Source organism: Protopterus annectens, chromosome 4.part0 (assembly GCF_019279795.1).
Source record: "Protopterus annectens isolate FY-2018-M chromosome 4.part0, PAN1.0, whole genome shotgun sequence".
In the NCBI taxonomy this organism is placed as follows: domain Eukaryota; kingdom Metazoa; phylum Chordata; order Ceratodontiformes; family Protopteridae; genus Protopterus; species Protopterus annectens.
This window is the reverse complement of record NC_056733.1, coordinates 374,227,149-374,247,385: the sequence shown is the minus strand read 5'-3', so window position 1 is coordinate 374,247,385 and position 20,237 is coordinate 374,227,149.

The window sequence follows — 20,237 nt, the reverse complement described above, 5'->3', positions numbered from 1 at the left end:
TTCTCACACTCTCTCACTTGTTTTCATTTTACTATTCAGGATGGTACTTACTTCTAGGCTTTATTGACATGTTTTACCTGTAGTTATTACAATCCTTTCCAGCAGTCTCACTTCTGTCATGTTTCAGTATTTCAACAGGGATATATTTCACACATGTGATTTGCTCATCTTCTGCAGCTGTACTTTTCAGCCTGCTGCAGGTTGTGTACTATTATATTACAGGTGGGGCATCTTTATTTCAGACTTTATTTCAGACATTTTTTTCATTTTTCTGTTTGGAGTACAGACTGCAACACACTTTTGTAATCAAGCAATACTTGCAAACACTTTTACACTGTTACTTGCACATTTTATTACTTAGTGACTACACTGCACTCTTTTGCTAACTGTCATACTTTGATATTTCTTTACAGTTACTGGGAGTGGATTACTGACCTGCCTGGTGGTGCAACCGCACCAGCCTATCACCATAGGCTCTGCGGTATGCAGAACGGACACCTGCAGCTGTAATATAAATGAAGTAATATTGGAATACACATCTCCATAATATCAGCTAATTTAATTTCTTACATACATAATTAAATGTAACTTACTCAGTAGTGGGGCATTGGCCATTTGCCGGGCCTCCTGTATCCAAAGGTTCAATTGGTCCTGCTTGCATCTCTTCAGGTCTGCATGGTGGTGACGGACCTGCTCACCAGTCCTTGGAATCCCTGTGGCACTGGTGAGATCATGAGCCAACCTGTCCCACGCCTCAGCCCTATATGCTCCCCACAGGACCTGGCCCTGCATGAGTTGGGCCTCATGATTGTGGACTAGGAGCCAGACCATGTATCTGGACTCCTCAATGCCCCACCTCTGTGCTCAAAAGCAACTACCCTCACCTACACCTGACATTCTGGCTGCAAGTCAGTTCTACAATCATTTATTCTGTGTATTCCCACCTATGGCACTTATATATGCCATTTTTCCTGCACTCATCTGTGATTGGCCATTTTGGAATTGTATCCACTTCACAAAACCTGCTTTGTCATGCTCCACTTTCTATTCATTCCTATATATTTGCTATTACTGCATTTCTGAGTACAGCTGTCGTGGCTTAGTGGTTCAGTACCTTGACTATGGTGCATGGTATCCTGGGTTCGAACTTTTTATATTTTATGACTGTCTAGACAGGCTAGGGGGTGTGTCTGTGTAAAGGCAGTTTTGTTACAGCTTGCTCAACTTTGCCCATCGGTTAGCTTGTTGGCATGGTGTGCAGCTCCGCGTAAATGGGGTGCACTGGTTTACGCCTCATTTGGCTGTCAGCACGCATATTATGCTCAGCTCAGCTAGGGTCACACAGTTTCAGCATGTGAAACCACTGCTCAGATATGGGCACTCATTTTGCACCTGTTAAACCACTGCTCAGCTACGGGCACTCATTTTCCACCTGTTAAACCACTGCTCAGCTACGGGCAGATGCACTCACCTTGTTAAACTGTAGCTCAGCTATAGGCACATCTGGCATTTTCTATTGTTTTGTTACCTCACATTTCTTCAAAATAAATGGACTATTTCATTACATTTTACATAAATTGTGATTTTATATGTGTACATATTTGTCAGGGACTTGTTTCGTGCTTATTTTACTAAAAAAAAAAAATTGATGTTGTGGGGGCTCGAACCATGGATTACTGCTTTTCAACCGACGTCTCTACCACTACGCTATTGCTTTTTGGCTTACTTTGCATATTTAGTTCTTATATGCTTTCCCACTGACTGCTAACTGTGTCTGCACTACGGGCACGCCCGCGCAAAGAGCGCACTCACGGGCAAACATCTTTACAATTTAAAAAAATTATAAGATGTTCATTTGTACATTTTATGTTCGTAGTCTGTGGGGGCATGTGTTGTGTTGTGTTTATTCACATTTCCATGGACTCTGTCATGGTTGTTTACTTTGGGCACTTTTACTCTTCTGGGGGCGTGTCCGCTTGCAGGGCTCGGCCTACAGACACGCTCCCTACTGTCTTACACGGACCGTGTTAGCCTTAGGTGTGATTCAGCATGCTCTCATGAATATGCAGAGCATGCTGACATCATTCCGTTTAACTGCAGCCTCCGTGTAAGAGTTATAACTCTTACACGGAGGCTTCGTGAATCCTGCCCAACATTTATTTTGTTACTACATTCAATGTATTTAGCTTTAAAGTTATTGAATTGCTTAGATACTATTGGGCCTATTTTACTGCACAAAAAATGTATATACTTGGTTAGATAACCCTCTTGGGATATCCTATAGGAAGGGTAAAAATATAAAAAATTTTTTTAGTGAGAAGTAAATTCTATATGCCAGTAATGAATGTAGATCATCCAAAACTTCTAACAGGCACTTTTGTCTGTGGTAAATGTAAGGTATGTAAATATGTAGTTAATAGTTTTTTTAGAATTAATGGTATAATGTTTAATAGTAAAGAACAATTGTTCTGTGATACCGTAGGTGTAATTTATGCTTTAAAGTGTCCTTATAATTTATTTTACATTGGACAGACAAAGAGACAATTTAAAGTGAGGCTTATGGAACATATAAGGGACATCAAAAATAATAAAGAAGACAGTCCTATAGCTAGACACTTCCATGAATCCCATAATAGCTGTAGTGAAGTTTTAAAGGCCACTATTTTAGAAAAAAAATGAAGGTTTCTCTTTTTGATACTGAGATGATTAAGCGTCAACTTTTATTTAAGGAAGCCATATATATTCTTAAATTTAACACAGTATATCCTAAGGTGTTAAATGAAGATTTTAATTGGAGGGTGCTTATCTGAATATGTAATTGTCTTGCTTAATTGAATTATTGGTGAGCATTTTATATAAATTGTTGCTATCATTCAGTGCACAGTTTTATTCCTTGAAGGCTTTTTTAGCCAAGATGTCAGAGTATTCAGTTGGTTGAATAAAAGAATTTCATGGATTTCCTGGCCGTTGTTTTTTGCTTATTACAGGTTTGTTTTATTGTTGTATCATTAGAATGCACTCTGTACCCAAGGAGTGGCGACGCGCCTGTGTGGGTCCCACTTCAATAAGGTGCCTCCACAGACCCTGGAAATTACCCGCCCATTAGCTTACAAGCCTTATCTGCAAAGCCATGGAGAGGATCATAATGGAACTCATAAATAAAGACATAGGGAACTTGCATTGATGAGGGAAAGGCAGTCCATACAGCCTACCGACCCCTGGCAAAGCCTTCACCACATACCCCCACCCGGTATCCGAAAAACTCATCGTCAGACTCAAAGCCTGTCACAAGTGGTGTCCCACAGGTCAGTCCTGGGTCCACTCTCTTGTTTCATCTACTTTTTTTAGCAAGTAAAAGCACACACAGGTTATGGATGACAAAGTTTGCAGCAGACTGCAACAAACTGGGCCCATAGTCAAAAAACACATCACACACAGATTCCAGAAGGGCAGAAGGGAATAACTGAGCCAGAGCCATGGCCTGAAGTTAAAAGTTACGCCAAAAAAACATAGTCACAAAACTTCATAAAAAAACAAGGTTACCCCTAGCTACCCATATAGATGGCAATCACTGAGCACAGTCAAAAAAGTCATCAGGGAGGGGAGGGAAGTTGTTGACAGCCTTCCTTTGACACTCATCATGTTGCTAAAGTAGTTAGAAGGAAACCTTCTATATATTGATCATGAAATCAAAGGATTCATCTACTCTCAGGACAAGGTCATCATCCCTGTACCTACTCATCATTAGACCTGATGTTGATTGAGTACACAATGCGAATATGTCTGACCAGACACCTGATGCAGCTTGAAAGGCCCCAAAGTTCCTCACAAAAGGATAAAGGGTCTCAAAAAAATGTCTTGTGCCCGACTGAAAACTGACAGCTCCTCTTTGATGAATATGCTTCACCGCGAAAAAATCTAGATCCCCAGAACCACAAGGGCGGGAGACTTACTAAAACCGGTTATAAATATAATAGAACGACGAGGCTGGAGGATTCCAGAGATCACCCAGACTGCTGTGGAAAAAATCCGGTAACGGTAGGCATGAGGCACTGAGGCCTTGCTCTCAGAGGATCTTTGACCAATGGATGGATGATCGATGATATACCCCATAGATTACTTCAGTGTCACTGCTTGACAGAGGGCACAGAAAATGATAGGCATAGTTTTTCAAAAACTAAAGGGTGGGGAAAAGCCACAGCCACATGTGGGCTGGCTATAAATGCCCTATAAAGATAGCCTAGTATGAACCTATGAACCTATGAACCTATGAACCCATACCTCCCAACCTCTGAGAGGAAAACATCTGGGCAAGGTCATAAATAAAAGTGGGACAAAGACACAGTGATAGGCATGTGTTGTAAATATTGCCCTTACATACTGAGAAAGTTGGTAGGATGAGGGGTTTTGCTTTACCGGGAATTGTCTGAAGGTTATGTAGTCTGAAACAGCAATGTCTGTCATTATTTTGTAACATTAGTCTTCAATTATATGCAACTAACTTGCCATAAAAACACAAGTATATGTAGACTGGATGAAATAGCTAGGCAAACACCTGGACAATCTGCCAGAAAATGTACAGTTGAGAGGTATAGTCACACCAGGATATGACTTCTCAGGTAAGAAAAATACCACACAAGCAGGAGATCCCCAGACAGTATATCACCAAGTTGTTGGACTGTTTACACAGCGTCATCAGTCAACCGGCTGTAGCCAGACCTCCCAACTGGCCTTGTTGGGCAAGAATGTATAAAGTCAGGCTCATAATATTGGTCTGTGCATCATACATCTTGTATTTCTCTGGTAAAGCACTGTGATGATCTGAGGATGTCTCTCACTAGGTAATGACACAATACATTGCAGTGTCAGACCACAGATATGCCAGAAAATGTCTGCTAAACAGACCTAGTTCCCCTAGGAAATTTCTGTTTACTTATGAGATGTACTGCTGTAACACACAAAGCTCCAGACTGGAGTACACCTATCTCTAGAATGGAGTCCCACCCTCACTATAGAAGGTCACACTTGGCATGCTCCTAAACTTGGAGAATTACAGGCCATGTTGGAACCCACATCGGACTATATAACTGTATTGTGTATATATGTCTTTGCATACAGACAGCTATGTACACCTTAACTGCCCCTACACACACAGACAGGATTACCCTCAGCTAGCTGTAGGTGGCATATATGTGATATAGCTGCATCTGTTGCATGTGATACACAAACATATATATGGTCGACAGATAACAATATGTTAAACATACACACAGATGTGGGGAAGTGATAGACAGACAGTGATAGAGAGAGACATGGGGACGCACACAGAGTGAGTCACAAACATAGATACACTGAATGGTATAGAGTGATGTCCTGCTGCAGACAGTGGCATACCGGTCATAACCAGTCACACATGCCAGCATGAAGGTGAGCTCCATTTTGTAATAATACTGAGGTGGGGGTTATAATATCACATCACCTGCCTGTGTGTGTGTGTGTGTGTGTGTGTGTGTGTGTGTGTGTGTGTGTGTGTGTGTGTGTGTGTGTGTGTGTGTTATAATGTGTGTGTGTGTAGGTCTAGGTATTAGGAGGCTGTTCCCACTCAGTACATTTCCCATTTCCAACTTCACAAGATCTGCGCTCATTCACCTTAGAAGTGCCATTGGACACCTATCAGCCCTCTAAGCTCTGTAGTGTGTGTGATAACTGTGTAACACTATAGTACAAATAACTAGGTAGGTAGGGGTTCTAATCTCAGTCCTGGCAAGTGAGTGTGTGTTTGTTTGTAGGTGAAACAGTTTTAGGCTATTCCCACCCACAACACTACCCAGTGCCCTACTTTAGCAGCCCTGCTTATGTCATTCCCCTTTGAAGTCCCTTTGCACAACCCCAGCCCTATAAGCTCTGTGGCATGTGCAATAACTATGTAACAGTATAATACATATAACAAGATAGACAGGAGTTCTATTCCCAGTTCTTGCAAATGTATATGTAAGTGTGTATGTTTATAGGATGGCATATTTTGATGACCTTCCCACCCACAACACTTCTAAGTGCCCTACTTTAGCAGTCCTGCTGATTTCATTCCCCTCAGAAGTACCTTTGCACAACCCCAACCCTATAAGCCCCATGGCCTATGCAATAACTATGTAACAGTATAGTACAAATAACTAGAAAGGCAGGGGTTCCATTCTCAGTTCTGGCAAGTGTGTGTGTGTGTGTGTGTGTGTGTGTGTGTGTGTGTGTGTGTGTGTGTGTGTGTGTGTGTGTGTGTGTGTGTGTGTGTGTGTGTGTATGTGTGTAAGTGTATGTGCAAGTATTTGTAAGTGTGCATGTTTGGAGGATGAAGTATTTTGAGAACTTTCCCACCCAGTGCCCTACGTTAGCAGTCTTGCTGACGCCATTTACCTTAGAAGTACCTTTGGGAACTTCTCAGCACTGTAAGCTCTGTAGCATGTGTGATAATTGCACAATACTACAATACAAATTATTAGATAGGCAGGGGTTCTCTTCTTAGGTCCGGCAAATGTGTGTGTGTGTGTGTGTGTGTGTGTGTGTGTGTGTGTGTGTGTGTGTGTGTGTGTGTGTGTGTGTGTGTGTGTGTGTGTGTGTGTGTGTGTGTGTGTGTGTGTGTGTGTGTGTGTGTGTGTGTGTGTGTGTGTGTGTGTGTGTAAGTGCATGTGCAATAGTTTGTAAATGTGTATGTTTGTAGAATGATGTAGTCTGAGCACTTTCTCACCCACAACACTTCCCAATGCCCTACTTTAGCAGTCCTGCCAATGTCATTGCTCTTAGAAGTACCTTTGGACAGCACTCAGCCCTATAAGCTATGTGGTGCATGTAATAACTAAGCAAGAGTATAGTACAGATAACTAGATAGCCAGGGGTTATACACTAAGTTGCAGCAAATGTGTGTGTGTGTGTGTGTGTGTGTGTGTGTGTGTGTGTGTGTGTGTGTGTGTGTGTGTGTGTGTGTGTGTGTGTGATTGTGTGTGTGATGAATGTAACATGTTAATGGTGAACCCACCATTGCCAATCCTAGCAGTCCCTGCAATTGTCACACACTTCAATAGTAGTGGAAGACAGAGCCACACTAAAGTACTGCTGTGCTATCGGTGTTCTGTATCTAACGCTATCATTTGTAAGACTGTGCAGGTAGAGGCTGTGCTCAGCCCTTCATCAGCTGTCTCATGTACAGGACTAGGACTCTGTGTGCACTACCAGCAGGAGATGCCAGACATGCATATGAGATAGCAGACACACATGCTGGTGATTGTCAGGTTAGACTAACACAGGCAGACCTGTGTCAAGACTACATACCCCAAACCTGTCACACACCATACCAGGCAAACCCTCATCAACAGCATGACAGTCAAGTGGATGTGACAGAAATGGCAGGGGCAACATGTGCTGATAGCTGAATCTGGTGCAGTGAATATAATGGCTAAGCTGGTGAGGGACTGAGTACCAGTACCAAGTAACCTCCTCTGTATGTGTGAGCCTGCATTTCTGCAGAACACACAAGTGACATGTATGCAGGCTAGGTGGCTGTGTCAAGGGTATGTATGCAAGGTCACATTATCTGTCACAATTGCCCCTCACACAGTGTTGCATGTAAACACACCTAGTAAGCATGTACATGTACAGCTGTACATTGGCTATGAAAATGTCACTGTGTTTCCACTCCACCTTACTCATCATTGCTACTGTCAGCAGGCCCACAGCCTGCAGACACACAGACACCTGGAACACAACAAAAAAGAGTACATGACACTACAGTCAGTCAGCAGTACTAACAGCAATAGTGCATCATGGCTAACAAGGAACATACACCTCAATATGTACCCATAACTACTGTCAGTAGACAGCACCTTACACAGCATGACATTGCTACACTGTACCATGGTCACCCTGTAAATCAGACCCATATGAGTGCAGTACCACTCCCTGATAGTGACAGTAGCAATGGTATGAATAACAGGGTTGTGGTACACGTATCATCACATGCACAGAGTGTGGTGTTGGATTGCCAAAGGCCTAAGTGGGCCATAAAACTGACATCATGTGTGTGTCTGGAGGGGTTATGTTCAACTGGGTCATGCAGAGGAGCTGTGCATGTCTGGTGGTGACTGGCCTGGGATAGGGATGTGTGAGTGTTTGTCTGCACACCAGCAAGCAATGTGGATGCTTGACACAGGGCTATGTTGGACAGGTGTGGACCGCACATGGCAGGATTTATGGGTCACCATCTCCTGGCAGGGATGTGGTAATTGGTTCTGTCAGGAGTATCACTGACACCACCAGGCCCAAGGACAGATGCAGTACCACTCCCTGATAGTGACTGTTGTCTGCTGGACCCACTTCTCTGATGGTACTGGCCAGGAGAATGTGTGTATGGCCTGCTCCAGTGTGGTGTGGACAACATGCTCCCTTTAGTAGTGCTTTTGGTACGGCTACTATGGGACTATGAATGTGCATGGCCATGTGGGCTCACAGCTGATCATGTCACTGACCTACATCCACCTGGCTGATGCCCTACTCCCACCACATGCTCAAGCACAGACATTGCATGGTTGAGCAGTGACAATGTCTCACCCCACTGTCTATTCCCAACATTGGCAAGATGACGTATGGCATCACAACTGCCATGGAGGTCATCACACATAACAGGGAGTGCTGCATTCATGACCCTGAGCATCTGTCTGGTAATGCAGTCAGTACGAGCCTGTACCTCCATGATGGACCATAACATGCATCTGGTGACACCTACCATGGCACTTGTGACAGGGGCTTAAGTGTTGAGCACCCTTGTCCATCTCCTGTGTGACCTTGCCTGCTCTCTGCCTATGGCTGGTGTCTACACTTACACTTGCCATACTCAACACACTAGCCTGTTCCATGCCACCACCCTTAACCTGTCCGTTATCCATGGCTGCTGGGTACTGGCCATGTGTGAGCATACTGACAGTGTGCGGGGATATGGTTAGGGAAAGTGGGATACCAAACAATGGTATGAATCCAGGCACCGACAACCCCATCTGTGCCTCACTATGACCACCATCATAATAGGAGTCTGCTAAGATACTGACATCAGGTTGTGATGGGGAGGGACACCAACACCTGTGTTCACCTGCGAGGGGAACAGAAGATATGTAAATTAATACCCTGCAGTATTATGTTTGCTGATATCTATATATATATATATATATATATATATATATATATATATATATATATATATATTTATATATATATATATATATATATATATATATATATACACACACACACACACACACACACACACACACACACACACACATACACACACACACAAACACACACACACACTCCTGGTTCAGTCTGGCACAGCTGTGACACCTATGGACCCTTCAGGGCAGACCTTACTGTAGTTCTACCTGCCACAATCCATCTCTTTCACTGCTACTGTCAGGCTCACAACAAAGAGTGACAAATCTTACTGTGTGATTGGCCTAGTAGCAGAATGGTAATTGTGGCCAAGGCCAAGGCTATTGGAGTGAGCTATACAGTGTCCGCAAGTGCATATGCACGTACTGTAAGAGCTGACTTACTGCTATACGGACCACACACAATGACAAGTTGTAACAATATGTGATGATAACTGATGAGGGGACAGGACTATACCCTATCACTGCATTGCATACACAATTCAGACTCAGAGGGATTAATTTCAGACAACATTCCAGGACAGTCTGCAATACATACAGGAAACATGTAAAGTACTATGTACATAGCCTCATAAGATGATACCAGGCTATTGGCCCTGATGCCCTCATAAGCCTGGCCCAGACTCTCACTGATGTCCTTCCAAGCCAGCACCTGTTTCTCCTCTCCAGCTGGGACACACACAGGATGATAGGGGTGTCTCATCCATTTCCCATGCAGTCATCCAGTTTCTTCTTCAACAGGGCTATACATGTACACTGCTAGACATGGGGAGGGAGTGTATATTACAGATAGTGTTTTGTGTGGGACACTATACTATCCCATCAACAAGTACTATACATGTCACAGACCAGATGAGGTCCTTACATGTGTGATGCGTGAGTGCAATCTGTCTTACAGATTTGCAGAAACCCCATCAAGGCTGGTTTGGATTTGGCTTTGTATGCCAGACACAGGTCACCTTTGATCAGTCTGTATGAGACTGAGTACAGCGACAGGGCTTCCAGCCTACCTGTATAGGTTAGGTGTTGCAGATCCTGGAATTGCCTGGTCAGGACCCTCTGTGGTCTCTGCACCATCTGCATTTGCTTGGCAAGGTACATGCCAAAGGAGCCATTGCACTTTTTAATGCATCTGATAAGGGTGGAGTACAGGGATGTTGTGGCCTCCTGGTTCCTGGATGACATACCCGTATTTGTGAGATGGGCCATGTAGACAGCCTTCTGTACAATGGTGCCCACATGGTGGTAAACTGTCAGGTTGTTACCGACCTTGGTGCACAAGTTGCCTCACACCTGATTGCATGCTCAGCACATTATTACTGTCATAATTAGTGTGGATGACATCTGCCACAGCAGGGAGAATGATGCCTCTCCTGACATTCAGTTTGTGGAAAGGCTTCTTGCACCAGTCATTAATTGTGTGAGGGCCTCTTGGGGGATGCTCACATCAGTAGGAGAATGTAAGACAGTGGCCAGCTTGCAAGCATCTGTATACCTGGTCAGCCACAGATCACTGCTTTTGTCCTGTACCTCAGATATGTATACCTGAAACAGTAGAGCCCCCCAGACTGATCCTTGGGGTATACTGCTTTGGAAGACTCTACTACTAGAGGTGGGCTCCACTACTTTGACCAAGTGGGTATTATTATTGGGCCAGTTAGCTACCCATTTGGTAATGTGCAGGTTTGTGTCTAGCTTTGTAGGCATATGTATCCTGGCCACCTGGGGATTATTGTGAGGGAATTGGGCTAGGTGAAGGTAGGCATTGTTTACCATCTTCCCCTCACCATTGTGTTTGTTAACCACTCCAGAGAGCTCAACCAGGTTTAACAGGCCTGATCTCCCTTTGACAATGCCATGCTGTTTGGGCTCAGGCATTTCAATGATGCCAATGTCCCTGTTCATAATGTCCTTGATATTGCCTTCCATGCCCTTGCAGAGCAGGCTAGTTAGGTTGATGTGCATATGACTGGATGGGTCGGTGGATTGCTCCACCTTTGTGTATAGGGATAACAGTGGCTGTCCTCTGTGCAGATGGGATGACACTGGTGCTCACACTGTGGTTGACTACAGTGCATAATGGATCTGAAAGTCCATGCCTGTGTTCATGTAGGATGCAGCCAGGGATGATATCAGGCCTATGGAGACTTCTGTGTGTTGCCTCAAAGAGGGCATTACGGACCCATTTCCTGATGATGAGGGGGGCAGGTATTGTGTATGCACATGTGTACCAATGGGGGGACAAGGGGGTAATGTTTACACTTCACCTGTCTGCAGCCAGTTGCCTATATCTATGCCATATGTGTATGTGGTGTTATTGAGCACCACTACAGAGCGGATTTGTGTGTTGCCTCTGGGACTGCAGACACATGTGTGGAAGGCCTAGTGATTGGCCTTGGTGGATGTGTCCAATTTGCACTCAAAGATAGCCTTAGGACAATTCACCTGTGACCTTATTTGCTTGTGCAGACCAAGGTGACATTGTTTCCAATAAGGCACCTGTTCTTTCTTGGTCATGTCCAGCAATTATTTCCAACTATTTTGGTATTGTGTATTGCTGCTGTCCACCACAGATGTTTACCCTACCTTGAGGGAGATGATGTTGTCCTGTCAGGTATTGCTGAGTCCATACAGCTATGTAGGTGCCCACATAGTATTGTGGTGTGGGCTGGACACTACTGCTAGTTCCAACTGATGGGACATTGACAGTAAAGCTACTTCTACCTGATTTGAAGAGATTTCTAGTAATTTGTTTAAAGTCAATTTTGTTTGACCCTGACAAGGGGGGGCAGGGGGAGATGGTGACCTGAACAGTGATAGCTATGTGGTCACATCTTACCAAGGAGGGTGACACTGTAGGAGTGCTACTCATGTTGGTTAGGGCCAGGTAGAGGTTATTTCCACCTGTCGTAGGAGTGTTGACTGGCTGATCCACTGCATTGCCATTGACAAAGCCAAGGAATCTCTGTGCATTCACGTTCAGGTGGCATAGGTCATGCACACTATGGTTGGGTAGTTGAAGTCACAAAGGAGCAGGGTAGTGATTGAATCCTGACAGATTCCAGCAAGACCCAATAGGTGTGGTGGGTGTCCATAGTCATGGTTGGAGGCATGTAGCTAACTATGATTTGAGTAGGTGTTTTGTCAACTGTTAACTGCACTCGGGATGTCTCCCGCATGTCATGCTCTTTGGCCAGCCTGGAGGTGTGTATGTGTATGTTATGTACAACACTCCACCTCCTGTGGCGTTGCAGTTCTCCATTTGGGGTCTAAACATATGATGGGATGAGTAACCTGGCAAGGTTGGTATGCTCTCCATGGCTACAAAGCAGGTGTCAGTAACTGCACAAATGTAGGCATCTTACAGGGCAAGGTATGCCTGCATTGACATGGGTTTCATGCGAATATACCTAGTTTCTGTTAGAGCAAGACATCTGCACAAGGGCACATGTCACTGGTAGGCAAAGGCCAGAAAATAGTGTCACTTTATGAATCTAGCTGAAACACGTGTAGTTGCCAGCAAAGACGGTGTTGCATTCACAGGTTTACTCCACAGAATATGACTTCTGACTTTCAAATGTATGCTATTATGTTATGACTTCAGTCTTTCATAGGTTGCCAGTGATGTGCCAGAGAATGCACAACTGTATGAGTCATTAATAACAAATATGAGGCTGACATGTGGTCAGTCTGCAAAACTCTGGACATTTGTCAGGTATGAGCTCAGTATATAATATACAGTTCAGCACACACTTCTGCACCTGTTGTGTACTATGCATATACTCTATATAAGTCTCCTACATTTGTAGGACAAGCATATGTATCATAGTAGCATTCACAGGTGACATATGTATATGTACAACATCCCATGTAGCTGTCCTAGTAGTGTCACACTCAGTATTGCACAAGAGACACTCCAGTAGTACTCATACATGAGCTGACCTTTGCTGGGGTGAGTCAGGGGTCAGAGATGTGATCCATGTCAATGCAGACAGGGCAAGCAGGAATGGCCATAGGTGACAGACAGCAGCATGTGAGTCCAGCAGGTCTTGTTGTGACATAGTGTTTAATGTCCTATTTGACATTATTGCATCCCACCTTCTGCATTACAGCACAAGCTTAAGTGAGTGACATGCATATTATAGTGCTGAATAATTTCCTCAAAATACTGAAGATGGTTAGGTTTGTGTAGTCGCAGTCTGTATTTGTGTAGATGGGTTCAGACCTGTGTTGTATAGGTAGCAGCTTGCCTTTTGTAGGTAATGCTCATAAGCAGGTGATGGTCTATGCCCCAAATGGTGTCTCACAAAATTTGCTACTTGCATCCAGAGCAGCGCTGTTGTCTTTCCATTAGACAATGCCATAGCAACATGGTGCTATAATTAAGTCCTTCATGTGGGCCTTGCATCATTTCCTTGCCTGTGTGGAGGACATTATGGAGGTGTGGGGGCTACAGCTTCACAAATAGTAGCTGGAAATATCTCTCAGGATGAGACATGTGGAGACGGCCCAACAACATGGGGACAAAGCTCCAGTATTGGGTACAGATTGTACGTATTGATGTTATACATGTAGAGGATTGCTAGATTAACATGGTTTGTCTGGACATGCATTTTCTGTGTGACTTGATGTCTGACAGTGATATGTCTCTGACATACTCTACAGTTGTCCAGATGTTCATAGACTGCCCAGAGGTTTGCCTATTATGTTTGGTCTGTTCCTTAGACAACTTCTGTTTTTGTGAAATCAGTAGGATAATGTGAGGATTGTAGTCAGTAAATGTTGACATCCATTAGTGTTTCAGACATCATATCCTTAAGGCATGTTATGTTACCACAACCCCTGTAACACCCACAACTGTTCCAGTTTGTAACATCATTATGTGAGATATGTCCCTCTTTCCGGCCCCCTGTTCCCCAAGTATGCCATGCTTTGTCCAGATGTCTTGCAGTAAGAGGTAGAGAGGTATGGTATATCATTATTTAGTGGTTGTGCTCCTGCTATCATCCCAGTGACTTAGCAAACTCCTGGAAGTGGTATGCAGCAGAGACCATAAATATGGTCCCACACCCTAGACATTCTGTGGAGATCTGTACAGTTGACAGTTATGTATGTCTAACCATTGTTAACAGACTGCCAAGATTGTGTAGCAGTGTTGTGTGAAAATGTTTGTTGGGCTCAACAGGGACAGTAGCAGATGTAAGTGTCATAGCTTCTTTTCTATCTGACTGTGCATGCTGCTACAATTGCTGGTGGTCTATCAGGTGTATATGTTTGCAGGTGCAGACTGGGAAATGTCCTGTAACACCTCTGGATTCCCAGTAGACTGTGAGATGGGGCAGTATATGTCGGTGTAGTGTGTGACTGGCAATCAGGATATGTTTGCTCAAACAGTCGTTCTACCCTAGAGTTCATTTGGGGTACTGGTATGTTGCTGTGACTGTGATGCAAATGGTTGTGGGTGGACATTTTCACACCAATATCTGCTTTTCCCTACAGTTCCATCCCTGTAGTGCATGCTATATTTGGAAATACATGAGTAATTCCCCAGAGATGATTTGGGGTAGTATTGTGTTGGTCTTACTGTGTTTCAGAGGGTGCTGAGTGAGATGGTTGGCAGCTCTCGCTGTTTATTGTCTTCTGTTACATGACTGGAGTCATACCTCTCCACTGTCCATATGTCTAGACACTGTCCAGATGTGTGGCTCATATGTTTGGTCTGTTCCCCATAGCAGTTGTGGGTTTCTGAGAAATCACTGGGATGATGTGAGAATTGACATCAGTAAATAATGGAATTCATTGTGTTTCAGACCTGGAATCTGTCAGGAATTACATGTTAAATCAACCCATGCTACTGTAGCAGACTTTTATGAGTATAACAATCATATTTCAAAGATGTCACTATTGGTTGCCCTTCATCTCCCCACTTTGTCAGGCTTTTTGCAGATGTCTTGCAGTATAGATTTATATATATATATATATATATATATATATATATATATATATATATATATATATATATATATATATGCACACACACACACACACACACACACACACACACACACACACACACACACACATATATATATATTTGTATTTATATATACATACATATGTATATAAGAGTATTAAAGATATATGTTTTCCCTTATGTGAAATTACTTTTTGTGCATGATATGCTTGTAAAAACATTGCAAATTCCTGCAGCTCAGATGGTGTAGAGGTATGTTGCTGTGATTGTAGCGCACAGGGTCCTAGGCCCAAGCCTTGGGAGTGATGACCTTTTTTTCATTAAAGGTAAATGACCAGAATGCAAGATATGTTTGTAAAAGCATTATGAGTTCTCACAGTTCAGATGGTGCAGTGTCACATTGCTGTGATTGTAGTGCACTGCATCCTGTGTTTGAGACTTGCAGTGCTGATTATTTTTTTGCTGGGCAGGACAAGGGCTGATGGAGACAGAAAACAGAGTAATTAAGGCACTTTTAAGCAGTTGTAAGCAGGTTTGCATGGTTTTGTGTGAAGCTGAATGTAACAGATGGTTAAGCCCTCTTAGTTTCACTTAGCACCGCTTACTCCCGAGCTAATTTTAATTAAAGAAAAGAAGAAAGGGTGATAGAAAAGTGGTAAAATGGTGGCAAGCAGAGGGTAAAACATTAGGAAAACCAACTAGAGATGTGCAGGATGGGTGTAGGAAAGGACCATAGCTCTACATTTCTTCTGCAGCAACAGCTATGAATAATGTGTAGAATTTACAATTTACAGCCTCAAACCCCACAAGGAGGGGTGTTGGTGACAGACATTTGGAAAATAAATTGTTAGTAGATTGATTAATTACACTGTACATGGGGGCGAACTGTAGGGCTATGTATGGCGCAATGATTTTTTTTGTGGGACAGATCCTCTTTTTTTTTAAGGAAAGAGTGGAATGTTGGGAAAGACTGTAGATATGTTTGGGGAGGTAGGTTGGGTAGGATAGGTAGCATTTGCAAACAGACAAGACACACAAGAAAGCAGACAGGGATGGTATATGACACATGAGAGGGGGTAAATGCCTTCTACAGGGAGGGTGTTTGGGAATCAGAGGCCCATGAGCCCCAAATGAATAAAGTGGGACTGAGGTCCTCAGCCTTGGGCAATCACCACTGCATATTCACGGCCCCGAAGGTGGCTTTGCTGGGGGTTGGACAAGTGGGGCAGCCTGTCCCTCGAGGTATGCAAGACAGCCCTCCATCTGGCACAGCTGCCCACCCAACTCTGAGTGGATGATGCTGCGCAGCATACCCTGGAACTATAAGTGGGTGATGGGCTCCTGTCAATGCCCACGCTGGAGGGAGGGATGGTCCCTGTCACCTGAGGAGGTTCCACCCGAAGGTGGTGCAGGACCAGCGGAGGAGGATGTTCTGGGTTGGGTCTCAGATGTGCTGGGGCCCATTGCCATGGCCAGATGGGGTGGGACAGGTAGATCCACTGGGATCTGCCTTCTCAAATGTGCTATGGTGTTGTGGTTTTCTGAGATATTTTGGTTAGTCATGAACAACACATTTCAAAATTAGTTATAACAGCATGCGTGGGTGTTCCCATTAACCCAAACCAACAGATTTGAAACAGTTCCATAGCAAACAGAACACATGCAGAAATGGAGCAACAGTAAGCATTTTAACAGCATGCAGGTTACATTGATGGCAACAGGCCACCAATAATGGTACTTGAACAAGGTATGTTAATATGCCACCAATGAAATATATGAACAATAATACATACCTGTTAGACTGTCAACCTGTAATGGTATGGGGCATACTGGGTACACCGTGACTACTTTACTGGAGGGGTCTTGTACATGTCACGGTTACACACTTGACAAAGTAGGGGTACCCTGCAATGATCTTGTGTGAGTCTGCTACTAGCATAGTTCACCTGGATTCCTATCTGTGTACAAGGTGATTGGCAGCAGTGGCCACTAGCCATGACAGTGTGACACTTGGGAGACATGTATCGGGAAGACGCTATGGTGCATGTACCTAGCCTGCTGACATTTGCAGGCATATGGGGTTGGACAGTGGAACAGTTGTACACAGTGTATTAGAATATCCTTCATACAGCTACTACACACCTTTTTTACCTGTAAGACCTGTGGAGGAAATATATGTTAACACTTTCTGACTGTTTCTACATATATTCAGATATATTAGTATACTCTTCATACAGCTACTATACACATTTCTTTACCTGTAAGAGCTGTGGAGAAAATATCTGTTAACACTTTCTGACAGTTTCTACATATATTCAGATATATTAGTATACCCTTCATACAGCTACTACACACATCTCTTTACCTGTGAGACCTGTGGGGTAAATATCCATTAACACTTTCTGACTGTTTCTACAAATATTCAGGGCTTCTATTGTGTATATATTCACACTTCCCAGTGCCACTCCCTGGATTCAAACCATGTCTGGGTGTGCTAAAATAAACATTAATGCCAGTTTCTATCACACTGAGCTACTTGGGAATTCCTGTTTCTTTCTGGACTGATTTCTGACTAATACTGCGGTGGTGGTGCTGCGGTAGCATTGTCGCCTCACAGTAAGATGTTGTCCTGTTCGATTCTCAGCTAGAGCATCTTCTGTGTGGAGACATGCATGAATGGGCGTACCTTCATTGAAGGTTGTGCATCAGCGCTGGAAACTCGGCATGTAAAAATCTACTGCCAATCATTAGCAGACCGGAGTTCCACTGTGGCGACCCTTAACCAGGAAAAGCCGAAAGACACAACAACAACTCTCTGGGTTGGACAGTCTGACCTTGTAATCCTGAAATTCATGCATGGCAGATAGTCATTTTACTATGTATTACCCCTTTGAAATAATACAGTCTGGAAAGCAAAGGTTAACACAAGACTGCAATGCATACTAGTGTTTCCCAGAATAGCCTCATTTATTTCATGCTGTCAATGGCATATTTGCTGTAAAGAACCTGTACACATTTTATTTCTACAACAACATACCAGAGTAAACACAACAGTTTGTTGTATATTTTATTACAGTGAAATGACACTTCTATTAATGGACATCCTGTGGATAAGTATTAGTGTGACAAATGTGTTTTATTTATTAGACACAGTACACAATCTACCTACTGGCAGTAAACAATGTACTCTTTCTACTTTATGGCACTATATACTGCAAGATAGACCTGTTCTCACCAGCCTGTCAGTATATACTTGTTATTCTGTTGGCATGGGCCTCAATGTTCATAGCCCTCTCTTCTTGAGCTGTATGGGTGAGAAACAAACATTATGCATACCTGTCTATCACATACTCAGGCTAGAATTTGGCACAGCTCTATTTGGGATAGTTACAAACTGCTGGAGCATGCCATTCCTGGGCATCTTAGATTCACTGGGCCAAGAGCTCCCCCTTCCTATGTTTTAGGTCAGCATAATGATGCTGTACTTGCTCACCAGTTTAGGGTATTCCAGTGGCACTGGTGGGGTCATGTGCCAGATGGTCCCAGGCCTCTGCTTTGTACTGAGAGCCCTGGTACTGGCCGTGCAGCAGTCTGTCATCATGGAGTTCTACTAGGCATCCAGCCATGACCCTGGACTCCAGGATGCCTCAGTGCTGAGCCCAAAAACATGCTCCCTCTCCAATGTCAGACATGTTCTTGCAGAGATCAAACTAAACAGGTTATGGCTGTATTCCTGCCTGCATGGTTTAAATAAGGCCATATTCCCACCCTTTGCTGTCATTGGACCATTTTGAAAATGCTAAGCTCAGCTAAGCAGTGCGCAAATCTGCTAAGCTGGGTTGAACAGTGCTTAAAGCAGTAATTGCTGAGCATTGCTTAACAGTGCACAAATCCATTTAGCTAAGCTGACAGCTGCTTAGCATTCACATTTAAGCAATGCTTACACTGACTAAGCATAGCTGAGCACAGATAACCTTTGCTCAATTTTCATTTTAAGAAAATATCAGGATAATGACTTCATTAATCATTACTGACATATTAGTAAGTGTATTTGATTTACTTTACAATGCATCCCTCTAAGTGCTTTCATTACATTACCATGGGGTGGGACTATACTGTATGGGACACTTGTGTATACATGGGTGATTTCATATGCTATATGCACTCACACTTACATTTTAGACCAGCTACACTAGCCTGGCTAACAAATATCAATTATTACATAATTTAAAATGAAAATAATTTTAATACTGCTTTCCCATTTAAAAATAATGGGCTTGCTTTGGTACTCAAACCATGAACACCTAAATGCAAAGCCAGGACTCTAACCACCACACTATATTGACATGAGGGCTTTTGCTGTATATTTTTATTTATCTCCTATGGGATGTTTCAGCAATGCTGAGCAGAGGTCCATAACACACACGCCCGCACCGCTACTCTTAAACATACCTTAGAATGGAAAAAATATATAGAAATTCATAAACTCACTTTATTTACATGTATCTGTACTCCTTGTCAGTCACAGTAAAGGAAATTGTAAAGGGACACATAGGGACAGATTTTAATTATTGGTCTTACAAAGTTGGGAAGTTTGACTGTGGTTTTCTAGCAAATCACTGGCAAATTACTCGAGGTTTAACTCAAAAATACTGTCAGACATTTGGATTTCAGACTTCATACCAATCAGGAAATCTGCTTTCTTCCCCAAAACTGGGAAAGCACTCAGTCCTTTGTATTTTGTGCTGCTGTGTGGAAATCCTTTGTATTTCATGTTTTTGTGTGGATTAAAAGTGGATTTTATCATTGGTAGCTGTATATTTTACAACAGGCGAAGAAGCGGAGTGTTCTGACTGCTGGCAGTGTTAGTTTTTTTTATTTTTTAGTAGTTTCCTTGCACTGGTTGCTCCTTTTGAACATTTATATACATTTTTAGATGTTGAAAACAAGACCAGTGTAGACACAAAATATTCATCTATAATATATTTAGGAATTCCTCATATTTAACTAATTGTATATATGTTGCTAGTGGGTATTCTGTTGTCCATGAAGAA